This window comes from Schistocerca cancellata, chromosome 12 (assembly GCF_023864275.1).
Source record: "Schistocerca cancellata isolate TAMUIC-IGC-003103 chromosome 12, iqSchCanc2.1, whole genome shotgun sequence".
Classification (NCBI taxonomy): Eukaryota; Metazoa; Arthropoda; class Insecta; order Orthoptera; family Acrididae; genus Schistocerca; species Schistocerca cancellata.
This window is the reverse complement of record NC_064637.1, coordinates 109,358,959-109,380,939: the sequence shown is the minus strand read 5'-3', so window position 1 is coordinate 109,380,939 and position 21,981 is coordinate 109,358,959. Positions and strand designations below refer to the sequence as shown.

The following is a 21,981-nucleotide window of genomic DNA, read 5'->3' as shown; positions in this document are numbered from 1 at the left end:
TCCTACTACCTTTCTTGAAAAAGAAACTTTTGTAAACGTTGCCTTAAAACTAATTAAGTGGATAATTCGCTCCAATCTTAACCCTTATAAGCATAGTAGTTTCCTACTCAGAAGGCCTGACGAATACAACTATGTGTTTATTTTAGGAGGTTAAAATTCAGAAAATTGCTAGGTAAAATTCACACAAATGTCACTTTTACAATTTGTAAGTGCTCTTCTAAGCCGGTGGCGTAGTAAGGCCACTCAATGAAGACCAAAAAAAGTCAAAAGTGGGAAATAATTTATGCAATCTCAAATTCTTGTACAGTTGTAGGAGAAGTGCCACGAACAAATATACAAGAAATCCTAACCGTTGGAGGCCGAGTGTAGGAGCGTTTGAAGCTCATTTTCAAACGTTTTTCTTCAATAACTCGCAAACTATGGCCTCTGGCGAAACGTATCCCAGAATAAAAATTATCTACATTAAATTTTCTAGAAAAAGGTTCCATTCAATTTTTTCTGTAAGACTGATAATTTGTACGTAGCGAGCGACTGTATGGAAATCTCGTGTGTGGTTTATGAAGGCGAACTACAACATTGCGGGTTGCATAAAGTGACAGCGGTAGGGGCAGGATCATAAAACGTAAACCCCTAATTTGTGTAAAAACATACATTATGGATAGACTTGAGTTTCATTTCTTAAGAAAGCGTAATAAAATATTTCACATGTACTGTGCGTCAGAAAATTGTTTTTCACCAAGCTCCTGTGGAAGCGGTGAAATCAATGACTCACAGCGGAACAAAAACTGCACTTCACTGAAGAACTGGATTTCTGCTGTTTGTAAAAAGAATGAAGTGTCAGTACAATGTTTCAAACTGTTTGCTACCCTTTCATCTAGTTCAATGTAAAAACGAGGACTTTCGTATTAATGCAGAGATTTTCGGACACATTAGACTAACTGTAATACTACTCGTCTAAACTAATACAATAAGTCGTTCATTCGTTAAAATAAAAGGTTTATTTCAGCTATAAATGAGAAAAACTTTGACATTCTGCTCCACCTCACACAGTGTGTAACACCAAACTCGGCTTTTTGTTCTCCATCACGTGAGTCAGATGCTGTTTTTCGAACATTACATGGCAGAGATAGTGGGCCTTTCGCAGCAGTTTCTATGATCTATTTTTTGTCTAACCATACACAGTTCCATACCTCTTTTTTTTTAATTTTTGGCTCCTGAGTATCGATCTCTGAAGCAACTTCGAATACACGGAGGTGGATAAATTAATATATTACACGAACTGCATCCTGATGTACTTTATATTAGCGCGGTTCATCTTCCCCTACTGATGGGTTTTATGCAACACACAAGGCCTTCTGTGGTGTCACCGCCAGACACCACACTTGCTAGGTGGTAGCCTTTAAATCGGCCGCGGTCCCCTAGTATACGACGGACCCGCGTGTCGCCACTGTCAGTAATTGCAGACCGAGCGCCGCCACACGGCAGGTCTAGAGACACTTCCTAGCACTCGCCCCAGTTGTACAGCCGACTTTGCTAGCGATGGTTCACTGACAAATTACGCTCTCATTTGCCGAGACGATAGGTAGCATAGCCTTCAGCTACGTCCTTTACTACTACCTATCAAGACGCCATTATCATTTGCTATTTATCTTGTGATGCATGCACCGTCAGACCGATGTTCACCAGTTATGGATTAAGTATTCCAGCAGCTACGTATTATTTTTACTAGACTCAACTCCTTTAACTGATCCAGACCTCACGCCAGCCTGCGTGAGCTTAAACGTGTGCCTTTCGGCTTCCTCATAGTGGCTTGGCTGTCTTGCCAAGTCACAACACCTTCAAAACCCATGCGCGAGATTTTCATATTCTCTAGCTCGCTATGCGCAAACTAGTTGTCATACAAAATAAATGGACAGTATCTAAGCGTAGGAAATTTAACATAGTCAAATTTTGTACAGAGATAAACTTTCGCTGAGGCCATGGTTTTCGAATTATTCAATAAAAATGCGTTTGAAGGTCACTTTTGTACGTTTTTCTTGAATAATTCGAGAACTACGGCCTCTAACTAACTCTTAACATCGAACTGAGTTTCACTCTCCTGCACTAGTACACAGGGCAGCTACGCGGCATAAAATAACCCATCCACTTGCTGTCAACACCAGTAAACAAATCGGAAGACCAGAAAAATGCACAATGGTCTTTTAGTTAACCGTCTTCAAATAGAGATTTGTGAAAGAACTATGTACTCCAATGAATAAAAGCTAGAACTGCTGCTCATCTATGGAGAATGTAAGTTGGCACAATAGTAGTTGCCGGCCGGGGTGGCCATGCGGTTCTAGGCGCTACAGTCTGGAACCGAGCGACCGCTACGATCGCAGGTTCGAATACTGCCTCGGGCATGGATGTGTGTGATGTCCTTAGGTTAGTTAGGTTTAATTAGTTCTAAGTTCTAGGCGACTGATGACCTGAGAAGTTGTCGCATAGTGCTCAGAGCCATTTGAACCATTTTTGAACAATAGTAGTTGCAATAATGTTTTCTTATTTAACAATAGGGATACATGTAGTAAGTGGCAACGGCCTTGCCGCAGTGGATTCACCGGTTCCCGTCAGATCACCGAAGTTAAGCGCTGTCGGGCGCGGCCTGCACTTGGATGGGTGACCATCCGGGCCGTCATGCGCTGTTGCCATTTTTCGGGGTGCACTCAGCCTCGTGATACCAAGTAAAGATCTACTCGACCGAATTGTAGCGGCTCCGGTCCAAGAAAACCATCATAACGACTGGGAGAGCGGTGTGCTGACCACATGCCCCTCCTATCCGCATCCTCAGTTAAGGATGACACGGCGGTCGGATGGTCCCGATGAGCCACTTGTGGCCTGAAGACGGAGTGCTGCTGCTGTACATCTAGTAGAATACTGTAGTGTAGCATTTTTTAGGCTGTATCGTATCTGCAATAAAGACAGTCCTCGATTAAACATTTCACGATACATGTCTGGCACCTGTACATGCGAGATTTTGAGAAAGATGTAACACAACACTAACAACCTACCCCGCTCTGCACGCGTAGCACCTAGTATCGACGGCAGGGTGATCTTTCTTACGATACACGATGTCTGTGCAAAAAATTCCGGAACATCCGTAATTTCGCGCCAATGTCGTGTTGGAGCATAAACCGGTTGGGTTGGCATACCTGCACACGCCTGTGTTTGAAGTGTAACTGCCGGAACTTTCACTGTTGTATGTCTGTTAGTTATTGCTCAGTGCTGTATTGAGAAGAACGTTGTGTCGAACAGTTTGCGAATTTCGAGATGGCGGAGTTAGAGGAGCACAGAGACTGCATTAAATTTTGCGTGAGACTCAAGAAAATCTTTACAGAGACGCACCAAATGCTGAAGGAAGCCTACGGTGATGAGCGCTTAAGCCGCGCTCGGTGTTACGAATGGTTTACATGGTTTAAAAATCGCCGGACGCAAGTAGATAATGGCACTCGTTCAGGACGTCCTTCGACGTCTGCCGACGACGCACATGTCTGGAACATCAACGAAATCGAAGACTGGCTGTCCGAGAGACTGCAGAAGAATGTAACATTTCAGTTGGATGATGTCATGAAATCCTGACACGGCATCTTGGAATGCGTCTTGTTGCCGCGAAGTTCGTCCCACGGCTCATGTGCAAGACCAGAAAGACCTTCGCCACGCAATCTACGAAGGGCTTTTGGATCGCAGGAACGGTAACGAGATGTTCCTTAATGATGATGATGTGGTCTTCAGTCATGAGACTGGTTTGATACAGCTCTCCACGCTAATCTATCCTGTGCAAGCTTCTTCACGTCCCAGTACCTATTCTAACCTACATCCTTCTGAATCTGCTTAGTGTATTCATCTCTTGGTCTCCCTCTATGATTTTTACCCTCCACGCTGCCCTCCAATACTAAATTTGTGATCTCTCGATGCCTCAGAACATGTTCTACCAACCGGTCCCTCCTTCTAGTCAAGTTTTGCCACACACACCTCTTCTCCCCAATCCTATTCAGTACCTCCTCATTAGTTATGTGATCTACCCATCTAATCTTCAGCTTTCTTCTGTAGCACCACATTTCGAAAGCTTCTATTCTCTTCTTGTCCAAACTAGTTATCGTCCATCCAGAATGAGATTTTCACTCTGCAACGGAGTGTGCGCTGATATGAAACTTCCTGGCAGATTAAAACAGTGTGCCCGACCGAGACTCGAACTCGGGACCTTTGCCGTTCGCGGGCAAGTGCTCTATCATCTGAGCTACCGAAGCACGACTCACGCCCGGTCCTCACAGCTTTACTTCGCGAAAGGCAACGGTCCCGAGCTCGAGTCTCAATCGGACACACAGTTTTAATCTGCCAGGAAGTAGTTATCGACCATGTTTCACTTCGATACATGGCTACACTCCATACAAATACTTTCAGAAACGACTTCCTGACACTTAAATCTGTACTTGATGTTAACAAATTTCTCCAGACAGGCTTTCCTTGCCTTTGCCAGTCTACATTTTATATCCTCTCTACTTCATCACCAGTTATTTTGCTCCCCAAATAGCAAAACTCCTTTACTACTTTAAGTGTCTCATTTCTTAATCTAATACCCTCAGCATCACCCGAATTAATTCGACTACATTCCATTATCCTCGTTTTGCTTTTGTTGATGTTCATCTTATACCATCCTTTCAAGACACTGTCCATTCCGTTCAACTGCTCTTCCAAGTCCCTTGCTGTCTCTGACAGAATTACAATGTCATCGGCGAACCTCAAAGTTTTTATTTCTTCTCCATGGATTTTAATACCTACTCCGAATTTTTCTTGTGTTTCCTTTACTGCTTGCTCAATATACAGGTTGAATAACATCGGTGATAGGCTACAACCCTGTCTCACTCCCTTCCCAACCACTGCTTCCCTTTCATGTCCCTCGACTCTTATAACTGCCATCTGGTTTCTGTACAAATTGTAAATAGCCTTTCGCTCCCTGTATTTTACCCCTACCACCTTCAGAATTTGAAAGAGAGTATTCAACATTGTCAAAAGCTTTCTCTAAGCCTACAAATGCTAGAAACGTAGGTTTGCCTTTTCTTAATCTAGCTTCTAAAATAAGTCGTAGGATTAGTATCGCCTCACGTGTTCCCATTTTTCTACGGTATCCAAACTGATCTTCCCCAAGATCGGCTTCTACCAGTTTTTCCATTCGTCTATAAAGAATTCACGTTATTATTTTGCAGCCGTGATTTATTAAACTGATAGTTGGGTAATTTTCACATCTGTCAACACCAGCTTTCTTTGGGATTGGAATTATTACATTCTTCTTTAAGTCTGAGGGTATTTCGCCAGTCTCATACATTTTGCTCACCAGATGGTATAGTTTCGTCAGGACTGGCTCTCCCAAGGCTGTCAGTAGTTCTAATGGAATGTTGTCTACTCCCGGGCCTTGTTTCGACTCAGGTCTTTCAGTGCTCGGTCAAACTCTTCACGCAGTATCGTATCTCCCATTTCATCTTCATCTACATCCTCTTCCATTTCCATAAAATTGTCCTCAAGTACATCGCCCTTGTATAGACCCTCTATATACTCCTTCCATCTTTCTGCTCTCCCTTCTTTGCTTAGAACTGGGTTTGCATCTGAGCTCTTGATATTCATACAAGTGGTTCTCTTTTCTCCAAAGGTCTCTTTAATTTTCCTATAGGCAGTATCTATCTTACCTCTAGTGAGATAAGCCTCTACATCCTTACATTTGTCCCCTAGCCATGCCTGCTTAGCAATTTTGCACTTCCTGTCGATCTCATTTTTGAGACGTTTGTATTCCTTTTTGGCCTGCTTCATTTACTGTCTGGTTTAGTCAGTTTATCCAGGTCCCATCTCCTTAAATTCCCGCCTTTTTGCAGTTTCTTTAGTTTTAATCTACAGTTCATAACCAATAGATTGTGGTCAGGGTCCACATCTGCACCTGGAAATGTCTTACAATTTAAAACCTGGTTCCTAAATCTCTGTCTCACCATTATATATTCTATCTGAAACCTGTCAGTATCTCCAGGCTTCTTCCATGTATACAACCTTCTTTTATGATTCTTGAACCAAGTGTTAGCTATGATTAAGTTGTGCTCTGTGCTTCCTCTTTCATTTCTTACCCCCAATTCATATTGACCTACTACGTTTCCTTCTCCCCGTTTTCATACTACCGAATTCCAGTCACCCATGACTATTAAATTTTCGTATCCCTTCACTATCTGAATAATTTCTTTTATTTCATCATACATTTCTTCAATCTCTTCGTTATCTGCAGAGCTAGTTGGCATATAGACTTGTACTACTGTCGTAGGCGTGGGCTTCGTGTCTATCTTGGCCAAAACAATGCGTTCGCCGTGCTGTTTGTAGTAGCTTACCAGAATTCCTATTGTTTTATTCATTATTAAACCTACTCCTGCATCACCTCTATTTGATTTTGTATTTATAACCCTGTATTCAGGGTCGGAAATTTTCTCCGCTCAGGGACTGGGTGTTGTGTTGTCCTAATCATCATCATTTCATCCCCATCGACACGCAGGTCGCCGAAGTGGCGTCAAATCGAAAGACCTGCACCAGGCGAACGGTCTACCCGATGGGAGGCCGTAGCCACACGACATTTTTTACCTGACCAAAAGTCTTGTTCCTCCTGCCACCGAACCTCACTAATTCCCACTATATCTAACTTCAACCTATCCATTTCCCTTTTTAAATTTTCTAACCTACCTGCCCGATTAAGGGATCTGACATTCCACGCTCCGATCCGTAGAACGCCAGTTTTCTTTCTCCTGATAACGACGTTCTCCTGAGTAGGCCGCGCCCGGAGATCCGAATGGGGGACTATTTTACCTCCGGAATATTTGACCCAAGAGGACACCATCATCATTTAACCATACAGTAAAGCTGCATGCCCTCGGAAAAAATTACGGCTATAGTTTCCCCTTGCTTCCAGCCGTTCGCAGTACCAGCACAGCAAGGCCGTTTTGGTTATTGTTACAAGGCCAGATCAGCCAATCATTCAGACTGTTGCCCCTGCAACCACTGAAAAGGCTGCTGCCCCTCTTCAGGAACCATACGTTGGTCTGGCCTCTCAACAGATACCCCTCCGTTGTGGTTGCACCTACGGTACGGCTATCTGTATCGCTGAGGCACGCAAGCCTCCCCACCAACGGCAAGGTCTACGGTTCGTGGGGAGGAGATGGTCCTTAAGAGAATCATAACTGGTGACGAGACGTTTACTTTGACTCTGAAGGATTAGTTCATCATTAATTCTTGCCACTGTTAACCAATGTTACTATCGGGACGTGTTGCGATGGCTGCTAGAAAATGTGAGAAGGAAACGGCCTGAAATGTGGAAAGACAATTCACGGTGCTTGCATCACGATAACGCACCTGCACATTCATCCCTGCTAGTGCATGACTATTGCGCAAAAAAACGAAATCACCGTACCGCCTCATCCTCCCTACTCTTCAGAACTGGCCCCCGCGGACTTTTTTATTCCCAAAATCGAAGACCCAGTTGAAAGCAGGAAGATTTGCAACGACAGACGAGATACAAGAAAATTCGCAGACGGTACTTTGCGCGATCCAGCGAGAGGCGTACCAAGACTGCTTCTGGAAGCGGAGGCGGCGTTGGGAGACGTGTATCAATTGTGGAGGCGAGTATTTCGAAAGAGTCCGTGCACAATAAGTAAAAGGTGAGCGAAGAAAAATGTTGTGGACAAAGCTCCAGAATTTTTGTGAACTGAGCTCGTATAGTGATGCGCGCAAACGTTCCTCGCGAATCAGTCTCTCTACTAGTGAAAACCGTATCAAAATCCATACAGTCGCTCCTGAAATTAGTCTTCACATACAGACAGAAGAGCTCCGCCCAGGATTATAATTTATTATATGAACAGACTCATTAATTATGTTCCTTACAAACTATCACCGGAACTTCTTCCTTCTCTACATAGCTACAGAACACCGCACGGAGCGCTTAAGCGGAGGTTTACTATCTTTTGGTTCAAAAGAATCGATTTTTTAAAAATTGTATTTTTGGATCCATAAAAGCGTTTAGAATCCACCCCTGAAACGGTTTTTCCTAATACGGAACGGAAATGTTTGTTATTCGTGGTTGAACAAAAAAATGCAAATGCCTGAAATAGGCCTTTTCCATGCACCAGCTTCTTCGGGAATTTCGACTTTGTAGCGACGAAAAATTGTTCTATGTGCCTGCCCATGACTAAAACTGATAAAGTGATCAAGGAGCTTACGACGTACGACGGCTTGGCAATCCGACGGCATTCCAGTTCGTCGGAGAAGATGAAGAAGGCAATTTGGGCAACGTATTTCCACAAGTGTTCGACGGATGACCACCCGCAACAGCAAAATAGTCCGGCTGGGGAATCTAGTTGGTGCAAGTCGCGCATTGCACAGGCTACCGGACGTCTGGACGAATACGAACACGACTAGCCACTGTCCAAAGAAGTTCAAAAAGTGATTCATCCGAACCACGGGGCCCTTTCGGAGGACGAGTTATTGTACCGGAGCTTCGGAGGAAACGTACAAAATACAAATGAAAGTTTGAACGTGTGTGTTTGGAAGGTAGCCCCCAAGCATTTGCATTCTGGTGCGAAGACTGTGGAGATTGCGACTTTCCTGGCAGTGAGCAGCTTCAGCGAAAGGTATTCAGCAATTCTGAAGACCATGAAAACGATGGACGTCACCCTGGGACTCTATTAGACGCAGTTCGGCAAGCATTCGGACGACCACCGGATTCAAGAGGCCGAAAACCGCTTGTCACCGGCCGTACGAGCGGCTCTGGAGCAGCGCAGGATGGCCCAGATCTAGCAGAACGCCCTCTATGAGGAAGAGGAAGGACTAGTTTATGGACCCGGAATAGCAGATTGAACGAAAGTTACATACTATTGCATTTATATGTAGTCAAAACGTCAAACGCGTTTTTCTCGAAATGACTTTTTTTTTGTTTTTTAATCGCTTGGTAAGGTAACTTCAAATCTACTGAACCGATTGGCACGATTCTTTGTTTCCGATGAACCTAACTAAATTGTCTAGGACTTGTACCATTTTTATTCCGATCCATCAATTACAAATATTTTTACTTGGCCGACGAAGTTGAAAAATCGATGACATAAACGCTATTTTTTTTTCAAATGGCCGTCATTTTGTTTCCTATGGTCCAAACAACTTAAGCGAGCACGCAGTCCGTTTCGCAAACTGCACAACGCAAGTAACGAGCAGCCCTTAGTGGCTCGCCATCACAGTTTTCTTTATCTTAAATATCTTTGTGACTAATTCCCTTTTGGCATATTTATTATTTTACAAATGACATATAAGTTCTGCAAGTCTTTCCGTACTTATACTCTATCATACATTTTTAGTCATAATTCTGTGACCATGTGATAGAATATAGACCATTCTTTGTTTTAAATTCTGTGGAAGACACTCCTAGCAGTGTCGAAACCAGGTTAATTTGTTAAAAATAGTGACCGAGGGCTGATTTTCTTTCAGTTGTAACTATTCACGGTCTCTGAACGGGCAGCCATGTACAAGATTTTGCGTAACTTAAGCCACGTATAACTCCTCAAGACTGTCATATACTTCGGTAACGTCAACCCAATTTTGATTTCAGACGAGCCGGCTGACCTGTGACATACCGCGCGTGGAGGTCTACATCGAAATTTTGTTTCGTTCCGACGGCACTTCCGCCTTTGCTCTTGGACATTTCCGGTCGAAAAAATTCCAGCCTGTTGTGGAAATATTAATAAACATTTTGACCAAATTTGACATTGATATCTATAAACCATTCCGAGGAAAAAAAATCTCAAAGAACATGCTTTCTTCGGGCCAAAGATAGTACACGTCCTCTTAATACCGTGCCTCGACCTATTGCAGTGTTCTGTCACCCAGCGAGCGTCTACCAACGTCGGCCGCGCTGACACGAGAAGTCCGTGCAGCAAGTACGTTTGCACAGCTATCTTAACGCTCGGTGCGACAGTAAAACAGCTCTCGAGCAGTGCGAGATCCATCTGCATACGGCCACTCAGATAGCGGGGCAAATAGTGGCGTCTCGTTTCGCAACACTTCCGCGAAGACGGCTCGACTGTGATTCATGAAACGCGAAACGGCAAACAGATAAGAGCGGTGCTAAAAGAATGACGCGGACCGTTTACCGAGGAACGGTTTACTCATTTGCGAGGGAAACGGATGAAAGCGCTTAGCCGAGAATCCAACTGGTGAGCCGACCATTTCTCGCGTCGGACGCGAAGCGCGCAATAAAACATTACAATGGCGGCAGCATTAACACGTGCACGGGACGGCGACTTCGCAGAACTGTTGCCGTGTGTGATGCGGCGCATCATTAACCGCCGGTCGAAAATGGTCAGAAAAACACTAACAGGAGTCAGACGCGGCACAATACGAAGATTTTCAGTTCCCTCTGAGGCGCAGCGCCTTACATCGTGCCTACTGAGATCGTAACAGCATGAAACAGACGTTCCAGTACGCATCACGCGCAGGACAGATGGCGTCAAATGTCCGAGAATATGTACACTGAAGAGTCAAAGGAACTGTTACACCTACCTAGTACGGTGGAGAGCTCCCCGAGCACGCAGAAGTGCCGCAACACGACGTGGCATGGACTCGACTACTGTAGTGCTGGAGAGAACCGACACCATGAATCCTGCAGCGCTGTCCATAAATCCGTAAGAGTACCACAGGTGGAGACCTTTTCTGAACATCATGTTGCAAGGCATTCCAGATATGCTAAATAATGTTCGTGTCTGGGGAGTTTGGTGGGCAGCGGAAGTGTTTAAACTCAGCAGAGCCACTGTGCAGCAATTCTGCAGGTGTGGGGTGTCGCACTGTCCCGCTGGAATTTCAAAAGTCCGTCGGATTACACAACGGCAAGAATGGATGTAAGTGATCACACAGGATGCTTATGTACATGGCACCTGTCGCAAGCGTACCTAGGCCTATCAGGGGCCCAATATCACTCCAACTGCACACGCTCCACACCATTACAGAGCCTCCACCAGCTTGAACAGTCCACTGCTGACATGCAGGGTCCATGGATTCGTGAGGTTGCCTCCGTACCCGTACACGTCCATCCATTCGATACACTTTGAAACGAGACGCGTCCGACCAGGAAAGCGTATCAGGGGCCCCATATCACTCCAACTGCACACGCCCCCCACCATTACAGAGCCTCCACCAGCTTGAACAGTCCACTGCTGACATGCAGGGCCCATGGATTCATGAGGTTGCCTCCGTACCCGTACACGTCCATCCGCTCGATACAATTTGAAACGAGACTCGTCCGACCAGGAAAGCGTATCAGGGGCCCCATATCACTCCAACTGCACACGCCCCACACCTTTACAGAGCCTCCACCGGCTTGAACAATCCTCTGCTGACATGCAGGGTCCATGGATTCGTGAGGTTGTCTCCATACCCGTCCACGTCCATCCGCTCGATACAATCTGAAACGAGGCTTGTCCCACCAGGCAACATGTTTCCAGTCATCAACAGTCAACAGTCGGTGTTGACAGGCCCAGGCGAGGCGTAAAGGTTTGTGTTGTGCAGACATCAAGAGTACTCCAAAAGCCCATATCGATGATGTTCCGTTGAAAAGTTCGCACGCCGACTCTTATTGATGGCCCAGCACTGAAATCTGTAGCAATTTGCGGAAGGGTTGCACTTCCGTCACGTTGGATGATTATCTTCAGTCGTCGTTGCTTCCTTTCTTGCAGGATCTTTTTCCGGTCGCAGCGATGTCGGAGATTTGATGTTTTCCCGGATTCCTGATATTCACGGTACACTCGAGGGAAGGTCGTACGGGAAAATCCCAATTCATCGCTACCTCGGAGATGCTGTGTGCCCCATCGCTCGTGCGCCGACTATAACACCACGTTCAAACTCATTTAAATCTTGAAAACCTGCCACTGTAGCAGCAGTAACCGGCCTAACAACTACGGCAGACACTTGTCTTACACAGGCACTGCCGATCGCAGCGCCGTGTTCTGCCTGTTTACATACTTGATTACGCATGGTTCAAACGGTTCCAAACGCTATGGGACTTAATATCGGAGGTGAACCCTCAATGGGTGTAGTATAAGACGTCATTGCAGTGAACTATATGATCTACTTCTTTCATTCGTTTCGTGATGTTCGTAGCCACAATATTACCTTGAGTCTTTAAGACCGCTAGGGATTTTGAGTGTGCTTGTTTCGCACTTCGCAAGCGCCCTTTTAATCCATAAATGATGAGCGTCGCTCTTGACGGTACATTTTTACAGTATCAATAGTAATTGGTAATGGCGCCTTGCTAGGTCGCAGCAAATGACGTAGCTGAAGGCTATGCCAACTATCGTCTCGGCAAATGAGAGCGTATTTTGTCAGTGAACCATCGCTAGCAAAGTCGGTTGTCCAACTGGGGCGACTGCTAGGAAGTCTCTCTAGACCTACCGTGTGGCGGCGCTCGGTCTGCAATCACTGATAGTGGCGACACGCGGGTCCGACGTATACTAACGGACCGCGGCCGATTTAAAGGCTACCACCTAGCAAGTGTGGTGTCTGGCGGTGACACCACACCTATCAGTAGTTAGTGCCTTCAGTAGTTGGAATCTTTTATTTAGCTGGCAATATTGGCGCTCACTGTATTGCAGTAGTTCGAGTAACTAAGATTTTTGTGAGGTAAGTGATTCATGAAAGGTATAGGTTATCGTTAGTCAGGGCTATTCTTTTGTAGGGATTTTTGAAAGTCAGATTGCGTTGCGCTAAAAGTATTGTGTGTCAGTTTAGTGAATGTCTGAGTACGTTCAGTTTTGCTCAGCTGTTTGGAAATCAAATTACGTAGAGGTTTTCCAGCACTGTCATTTATAAAATTTTTCTACGGGGGATGTTACAAGTTGTGCCAGGTGATGGACCTGAACACCCAAAATGCTCACATAATCCTTTCCACCAATGTGAGCTTGCAGAGTTACCGTGGAATGCTACAATATGCCTGCCCAAATCACCAACGAACCAGCGCCATGTTTCACTCTTGGGACGTATTCCCGGCCAGAAACAAGACCAAATGACTCCATAGTGTAGCTTCTATGGCTCCAGTGCCACGTTTTCCTGTTAAGGAACTTTGCGTCGCTGATGTGTGGTTCTGGACATCCAGTTCGCCCTCCAATTCCCTGCCAACAGAGCCCACTTCCTGTTGTTTTGCTCACGATTCGTGAGTGCGACATTCAGTTCTGCGGTGACTTTTGCAGCTGTCGCCCTCTTATTTCCAATCACAATACTCTTGAGTATCCGTCTGCGAGATGATCAATACACAGTTTCACCGGCTTTTTTTTTTCCTCTCCCTATATAAAACTTTGTTACAGTGGCTCCCGAAACACCTAAAACTTGGACTACCTTGGTAGCGGAAGCATGCGCCATACTAGCACCAACAATTAGCTCATGTTCGAATGCACTCACAAGTACAAAGAATACTGTCCTGACACCGAGACTGACCCTTGCGCCCTATTGAGGTGCATTTCGTGCTCACATACAACAGTGAAAGGTGCAGGCTTGGCTAGCATCTTCATTTATGTTCAAGCAGGTGTTTCCATATTTCGGTCTAGTCCCTGTAAAGCAAAATGGTTCAAATGGCTCTAAGCACTATGGGACTTAACATCTGAGGTCATCAGTCCCCTAGAACTTAGAACTACTTAAACCTAACTAACCTAAGAACATCACACACATCCATGCCCGAGGCAGGATTCAAGCCTGCGACTGTAGCAGCCGCGTGGTTCCGGACTGAAGCGCCTAGAACCGCTCGGCCACAACGACCGGCCACTGTAAAGCAGGTGTCATACTGAGATTCATTCGAATATACTGACTATAGTAGCCTATCCACGAAGGAAGTAGCTTACAAAAGCGTTACAGGTGGGAGTGACAGTAGGAATAGTAAAGATTGAAAGAAGGGCAACGAATTTCCTCACAAGTACGCTTATTAAGTGTGAAAGCGACTAGGAGATTCTCGTCCAACTTCAGTGGCAGAATCTAAAAAGAAAGACGTTGCGCATCACGGAAGGATCCAAAATTCCGAGAACATACGTTACTAGAAGAATCATCTAATACATTGCTTTCTCCTATGTATGAGACTCAAGAGGATCATAGACGTGTGTTCCCAGGTAGATGCCGTGTTTCTTGACTTCCGCAAAGCGTTCGATACAGTTCCCCACAGTCGTTTAATGAACAAAGTAAGAGCATATGGACTATCAGACCAATTGTGTGATTGGATTGAGGAGTTCCTAGATAACAGGACGCAGCGTGTCATTCTCAATGGAGAGAAGTCTTCCGAAGTAAGAGTGATTTCAGGTGTGCCGCAGGGGAGTGTCGTAGGACCGTTGCTATTCACAATATACATAAATGACCTGGTGGATGACATCGGAAGTTCACTGAGGCTTTTTGCCGATGATGCTGTGGTATATCGAGAGGTTCTAACAATGGAAAATCTTACTGAAGTGCAGGAGGATCTGCAACGAATTGACCCATGGTGCAGGGAATGGTAATTGAACCTCAATGTAAACAAGTGTAAGGCGCTGCGAATACATAGAAAGAAAGATCCCATATCATTTTAGCTACAATATAGCAGGTCAGCAACTGGAAGAAGTTAATTCCTTACATTATCTGGGAGTAGGCATTAGGAGTGATTTAAAATGGAATTACCATATAAGATTAATCGTCGGTAAAGCAGATGCCAGGCTGAGATTCATTGGAAGAATCCTAAGGAAATGCAGCCCTAAAACAAAGGAAGTAGGTTACAGTACACTTGTTCGCCCACTCCTTGAATACTGCTCACCGGTGTGGGATTCGTACGAGATAGGGTTGATAGAAGAGATAGAGAAGATCCAACTAAGAGCAACGCGCTTCGATACAGGATCATTTAGTAATCGCGAAAGCGTTACGGCGATGATAGATAAAATCCAGTGGAAGACTCTGCAAGAGAGACGCTCAGTAGCTCGGTACGGGCTTTTGTTGAAGTTTCGAGAACATACCTTCACCGACGAGGAGCCAAGCAGTATATTACTCCCTCCTACGTATATCTCTCGAAGAGACGATGAGGATAAAATCAGAGAGATTGGAGCCCACACAGAGACAATCTTTCTTTTCACGAACAATACGAGACTGGAATAGAAGGGAGAACCGATAGGGGTACTCAAGGTAACCTCCGACACACCGTCAGGTGGCTTGCGGAGTGTGGGTGTAGATGTAGATGTATGCAGGGTGATTTTTTCTACCGTGTACAAACTCTAGGGACTGATCGATGAGAGGATGCGGAATAAAAAAGGCCCGATGAACTCATGTGCGAAAATGCACGATTTCCATGCTCGAGACCATTTATTCAATCATACATCGATACAGACACTGCGATCTAATATGCGCTGTACCATCCAGCCATAGTTGCAGTACGTGTTCAAAACAGTTTCCATATACGTCAAAGCATGTACGTACGCGCCGTAGCCTGTTCCGTCTTTCACGTTTACACCGGCCAGGTTGCATCTGAACAGTGTCAAAGGCAGCACGAACAGGCTGCTCCAGTATCTCCACATGGGCTCTGCGTACACGATACTTTTGAGGTGGCCGCATAACCAGAAATAGCATGGGTTGAGATCCGGTGAAAGAGCAGCCCATGCAAGTGGACCCCCATCCCTCCCCCGTCCGATCCATCGGCCAGGGAAGACACGATCGAGATGCGTCCGGACGTTAACGGCGAAGTGAGCTGGATCACTATCACGTAACAACCACATAACCCTTCGAATCATCGATGGTACATACTCCAGCTGGGGAGGCAAAGTCACCCGCAAGAAAAGTCGATAGTTCCGGCCTGTTAGGAGGCGTGGAAGCGAGACTGGTCCCAAAATACGGTCGCCAGTTATCCCGGCCCACACATTCCGGCTGCACCGATGCTGATGAGTCGCCGTCATCCTGCCATGGGGGTTCTGCATAGTATCCCACAGACTATTGTTATGAAAGTTGAAGGTACCACTCCACGTAAAGATGGTCTCATCCGTGAATAGGATAGATTACACAAATCCCAGAATCGTGGATGCGTGGTGAAGAAACCAGTGACAAAACTGCTCCCGATGTGGAAAGTCTCTAGATAGTAAGCCCTGTACACGCTGTAAGTGATAAGGGTAGTAACAGTTGTAATGGAGAATGTTTCACTCTGTCATCTGGCTTACCCTGTACAGGCGGGCGCTTTCCATAACGTTTATCACCTTTTCCTCCAAGTCTGGTGTCCGGTTACGACCTTCATGGTCTGGTGTCCTCAAACGACCCTGTCTCAAACGAACGCCCAAACACTGTTGCAAACATTTAACGCTGTGGTTGTTGTCGGCGGCCATAGGTCTCCTGATACAACCTTGCCCACTGCCGCCCGTTGCCATTTGCCTTTCCGTAAATAAACACCACGTCGGCAAGCTCTCGATTCGAATAGGGAACCAGTGTGTACAACGGTGTATCACATCCACTACAAGGTGAGTCACCAAGAGAAGTGACTCAGACACAACATTACCAATGACTACGGCAGCAGAAGGCGCTACTTCATGACGTATGAGGAACAGTGTGACCTTCTAGGAGGAAACCATGCATACTGTGGCTGTGTGGTACAGCACGTATTAGACCGCAGTCTCTGTAACAATACGAGGTGCATTCAAGTTCTAAAGCCTCCGATTTTTTTCTAATTAACTACTCACCCGAAATCGATGAAACTGGCGTTACTTCTCGACGTAATCGCCCTGCAGACGTACACATTTTTCACAACGCTCACGCCATGATTCCATGGTAGCGGCGAAGGCTTCTTTAGGAGTCTGTTTTGACCACTGGAAAATCGCTGAGGCAATAGCAGCACGGATGGTGAATGTGCGGCCACAGAGAGTGTCTTTCATTGTTGGAAAAAGCTAAAAGTCACTAGGAGCCAGGTCAGGTGAGTAGGGAGCATGAGGAATCACTTCAAAGTTGTTATCACGAAGAAACTGTTGCGTAGCGTTAGCTCGATGTGCGGGTGCGTTGTCTTTGTGAAACAGCACACGTGCAGCCCTTGCCGGACGTTTTTGTTGCAGTGCAGGAAGGAATTTGTTCTTCAGAACATTTTCGTAGGATGCACCTGTTACCGTAGTGCCCTTTGGAACGCAATGGGTAAGGATTACGCCCTCGCTGTCCCAGAACATGGACACCATCATTTTTTCAGCACTGGCAGTTACCCGAAATTTTGTTGGTGGTGGTGAATCTGTGTGCTTCCATTGAGCTGACTGGCGCTTTGTTTCTAGATTGAAAAATGGCATTCACGTCTCATCCATTGTCACAACCGACGAAAAGAAAGTCCCATTCGTGCTCTCGTTGCGCGTGAACATTGCTCGGCAACGTGCCACACGGGCAGCCGTGTGGTCGTCCGTCAGAATTCGTGGCACCCACCTGGATGACACTTTTCGCATTTTCAGGTCGTCGTGCAGGATTGTATGCACAGAACCCACAGAAATGGAGGCGATCTGTTCAACAGTCATTCGGCGATCCCCCTAAACAATTCTCTCCACTATCTCGATCATGTCGTCAGACCGGCTTGTGCGAGCCCGAGGTTGTTTCGGTTTGTTGTCACACGATGTTCTGGTTTCATTAAACTGTTGCACCCACGAACGCACTTTCGACACATCCATAACTCCGTCACCACATGTATCCTTCAACTGTCGATGAATTTCAATTGGTGTCACACCACGTAAATTCAGAAAACAAATGATTGCACGCGGTTCAAGTAAGGAAAACGTCGCCATTTTAAGTACTTAAAACCTCATTCTCGCCGCTGGCGGTAAAATTCCATCTGCTGTACGGTGCTGCCATCTCCGGGACGTATTGACAATGAACGCGGCCTCATTTTAAAACAATGCGCTTCTCTTCTCTCTCTTTCCAGTCCGGAGAAAAAAAATCGGAGGCCCTAGAACTTGAATGCACCTCGTATATGACTGAATAAGTAAACGATGTAAACGATGCTGAGCCGTGCGTGGTTCGCACTCGTGCTATCTCTTATTTTACATCCTGTTTTTTTTCCGTGTTGCACCTCGTTATGTTAGTTTCAATTTCTGTTGTCACTGATGGTTGGCTCTGAGCACTACGGGACTTAACATCTGAAGTCATCATCAGTCCCTGTTATCACTGACTTGCTGCTTTGTCTTGCCGTCAGCGGCAGCAGCAGCGCCTATAGACATAGCCCTCACGTTTTATCTTTGCTGCACTGCTATTACTCCCCAGTTGTCGTCTGTCGTTGAGGGAGTTGGAACGTGCCAGCAGTGCAGTTCGGACCTGCCAGTGGTGGAGTTGAACCACGGCACTAGTTCAGTCGGTTGGAGCAGCAGCGAGGTCCGGACCTTTGCCGCCACGCATCACTTGAGCCGGGGACGGTATTCTTGGATCGTAGGTCGGTTGTCCCACTGGACGACGTAAATTGGCTCGTCGAGCGCTTACGGTTTGGCTGTGTGTGTACGGACTCCCGATTTGTGTTCGTGATTGTACAGCCACTGCTGAGTGTTGTTCATGTCTTCGTGCAAGTTTTTCTCAAACTGTGTGTGCAGTTCGTGTCATTTCTACTCACAACTTGTTTTAAATGTTGTCAGCGTACTGACAGCTAGTCGGTCGGTTTGTGCAGACCAGGGAGGATATCTCCGCGCGGTGCAGTCGCCTGGGTCCGCTGGCGGTCCCTGTGCAGTATCGGAGCGCGTGTGGAGGTACGTGCTTCGTAGCTCACCGACCCAGGACGTCAAAGTTGAGTGGTGACTTCAGTACCCAAGCCGCGGCCGTTCACGTTGTGTCGTTCGTTTCGGTGGTTCGCTGTTGGGGAGCTTTTCCTGTGAGCAACACCGTGTGTTTGTAGTGGTGAAATCGAGACGCCGTGCGGTGGAATTAACTGGTTCACCACAGTTCAAGAGCACCAGCGGAATTTTCGGACATGTGGCTGTTAGTGTTCTGGTTACCTGCCCTGGCCACAGACTATATTATCTTATTTAAAATTCAAGTGTACCAGCGGAATTTTCTGCCTTGTGGCCGTTAGTGTTCCAGTTACCTGCCCTGGCCACTAAAGTAATTTCAGGCAGTGTCCTTCCCTCACCTGTTGTCACTGTCCAACACGGTGTGTAGTTTTTGACAGCTTAATACATATTTCATTGCGGATAATCACGTCCGTAACAGTCTGGTCCTTGAGTTCATATACCGACTGGTGGCTAGCAAGACGTTTGGTCGGTCGGTCCGTGACTCTCTCTTAGTTGTGTTACCGACAGATCACGTGTAGTTGGGCCCACCATCTGTCTCACGTAAGGGAACGTTAATGTTTCGATGGCAGCCCCCCCCCCCCCCCCCCCGGAAGTTTCTGAGTGCCGTTGTCTATACTGTCCTTTTCATGGGTGTTTAATGGTCTGTTGGTAATCTATTATAGCCAATGCTATAAAAAAAAATTATTCTGTTTTACGTAAATCAAGGGCCTTCAGCCCGTATAAGTAAGTTTGAATTCTGGCTAGCGGATATTTTGCGGAAAGTTACTGTTGTAGTGCATCTTTTCATTTAGTGCGCTGTCAGCCACTTAAATGTGCTTCAAATGGCTCTGAGGACTATGGGGCTTAACATCTGAGGTCATCAGTCGCTTAGAACTACCTAAACCTAACTAACCTAAGGACATCACACGCATCCGTGCCAGAGGCAGGATTCGAACCTGCGACCGTAGCAGCAGCGCAATTCCGGACTGAAGCGCCTAGAACCGCTCGGCCACCACGGCCGGCTCAGCCCCTTAAAACTTCAAGGTTCAAGGTATTTTTCAATTTTTGGAAAATCAACTATGGGCCTTCAGCCGCTTAAAGCCTTATTCTCAAAATTGCCCCTTAAGCGAAAACACTGCGGCCTTCTGCCTTAAAAGATAATGGTAATATATTTTAAAATTTAGAAATTTAATTGTGGCCTTCAGCTGTTTGTATTGCACCTTGTATATCTTTGTTCTATCCACTTTTGCCTCGAGGCTTTCAGCCTAGCTGTGATATATATAAGCACTCCGTCTTCAGGCCACGAGTGGCCTACCGGGACCATCCGACCGCCGTGTCATCCTCAGTGGAGGATGCGGATAGGAGGGGCGTTATCATGGTATTCTTGACCGAAGCCTCTACTATTCGGTCGAGTAGCTCCTCAATTGGCATCACGAGGCTGAGCGCACCCCGAAAAATGCAACAGCGCATGGCGGCCTGAATGGTCACCCATCCAAGCGCCGACCACGCCCGACAGCGCTTAACTTCGGTGAACTGCGTGTCTTCAGTTAGTTGAAATTTATCTTGTTCATTTGTAAGATTTCTTGTTTGGAGGCATTCAGCCGTGAAAGAATTGCATTTTGAAACTCGTAAAGGTTCGGCTATGTGCCGTTCTGGTTTAAATGTGTTATTAAATTACAATTTTGAAGTGAAACTGACCGCCACTTTATTTGGCCCTTCCCACAGTCCTAATGACCTGCTCTGGCCAGCGGGTTTAGCGGGCGTTTCAGATGTATTTTTGGTCAGAAGTTCACTTGACCTTTTTCGTTCCGTATCTTCTCACCGATCAGTCCCTACAGTTGGTGGAAAAAAATCACCCTGTACGTACAGAAAAGACGATGAAGGTAAACCTGGGAGGATTCACGTTCACACAGGTACCTACCACCAGCCGTTCATTCCACTGGACGCTCAAGACTGGAACAGGAGAGAAGTGATGATGGTACATGAAGGACACTCCGTCTCACACCGTGGACTGTGGAATATAGACAGGTGTAGCAGGAGCGGCGAGCTACCACTGCGCGCAGGTCTCCTTTGAGTCTGAACACTCTGGGAGACACAGGAAGCTGGCGAGTGAACGGCGTGGCAGCAGCAGCGATGCCGGAGCGCCGCCAAATGAATGCAATTTGCGCTGCCGGCGCCGAGCGAGCGCGCTGCGAAGCAGTCTCAAGGCAGGCAGCACTGCGCGAGGAGGAAAAGTGTGACTCCGCTCCAGGGACGGGCCTCGCCCAGGCGCGGGACAAAGGCGCCCGCCGCCCCTGTGCGGACTCCGGCTGCCACAGTGCGCCGGCCTTCCGCGACATCCGACCAGCCGCCGCGACTTACCTGCAACAGAAGAGCGAACACGACCGTCACATCGCCGCTCGCAAATAGGCACACGACGTTACTGTTCTAACAACCCCACCACAACAAAGGTCAAAATTTTAGTAACGATTGTGGTGTTGCTCACGCTGCTAAATACTGCATTTTCGGGCAACAACAGTCATATTATGTGGTAGAGTCCTGCATGACCGAGTAAGCGAGCACAAAATACGAGATGGGGCGAGCACACCCTAACTGGATAGGCTGCCCGCACTAGTTCTAGTGACCGAGCGTAGATGCCGTGACCGAATACGTAGCACGTAACTTCAAACATATTACACGTGTCATTATCCGTGCGAGTCTGTAGCCAGTACGGTCTTCTCATTTGTGGTTTGTCTCTCTCTGTAATATGCAGCGCGAGGAAGCCACTGCAGTTAAGAGGTAAGATTGAAACTAATGTTTACACATTGAAGAAAGGGAGGGTCTAAAAAGCCAAGTATGGAGTACATTTCTGTTAGTTGTAGACGAAAACAGTGCGTCTACTGGGTACGTATCGTGCATAAACTGCTCAACATTAGTGTGTTTCCAGTGGGAAACCACTCATTTAAAGAAACATAGTTGCAAGAAACCTCACAAAGATACAGCTCCTTCAGGGATACCGGCAGTAATAAAAAATAGTATTACAGCAAAGTGTGTTGCAATCTGTGCTAACGATGTGAGACCTTTTAATGCTGATTCCAGTGAAGGTTTCAGAGAACTAGGCAAAGAATTAATACATCTAGGTGTGCATTATGGAGAAGTTAACGTGGCAGATGTCAGCCAGTTAAATCCGGAACGCGTTAGTGATTTA

At 46.3% G+C, this 21,981-nt stretch overlaps 1 protein-coding gene and 1 pseudogene across 2 annotated transcripts in view; one reads left to right on the top strand and one right to left on the bottom strand.

Moving 5' to 3' along the window:
* The window catches only part of LOC126109384 (disintegrin and metalloproteinase domain-containing protein 10), a 512,346-nt gene that overhangs the window by 155,501 nt on the left and 334,864 nt on the right, over nucleotides 1-21,981 (bottom strand). The gene's annotated exons all lie outside the window — the stretch shown is intronic.
* On the top strand, nucleotides 2,570-2,687 carry LOC126110056 (5S ribosomal RNA; annotated as a pseudogene).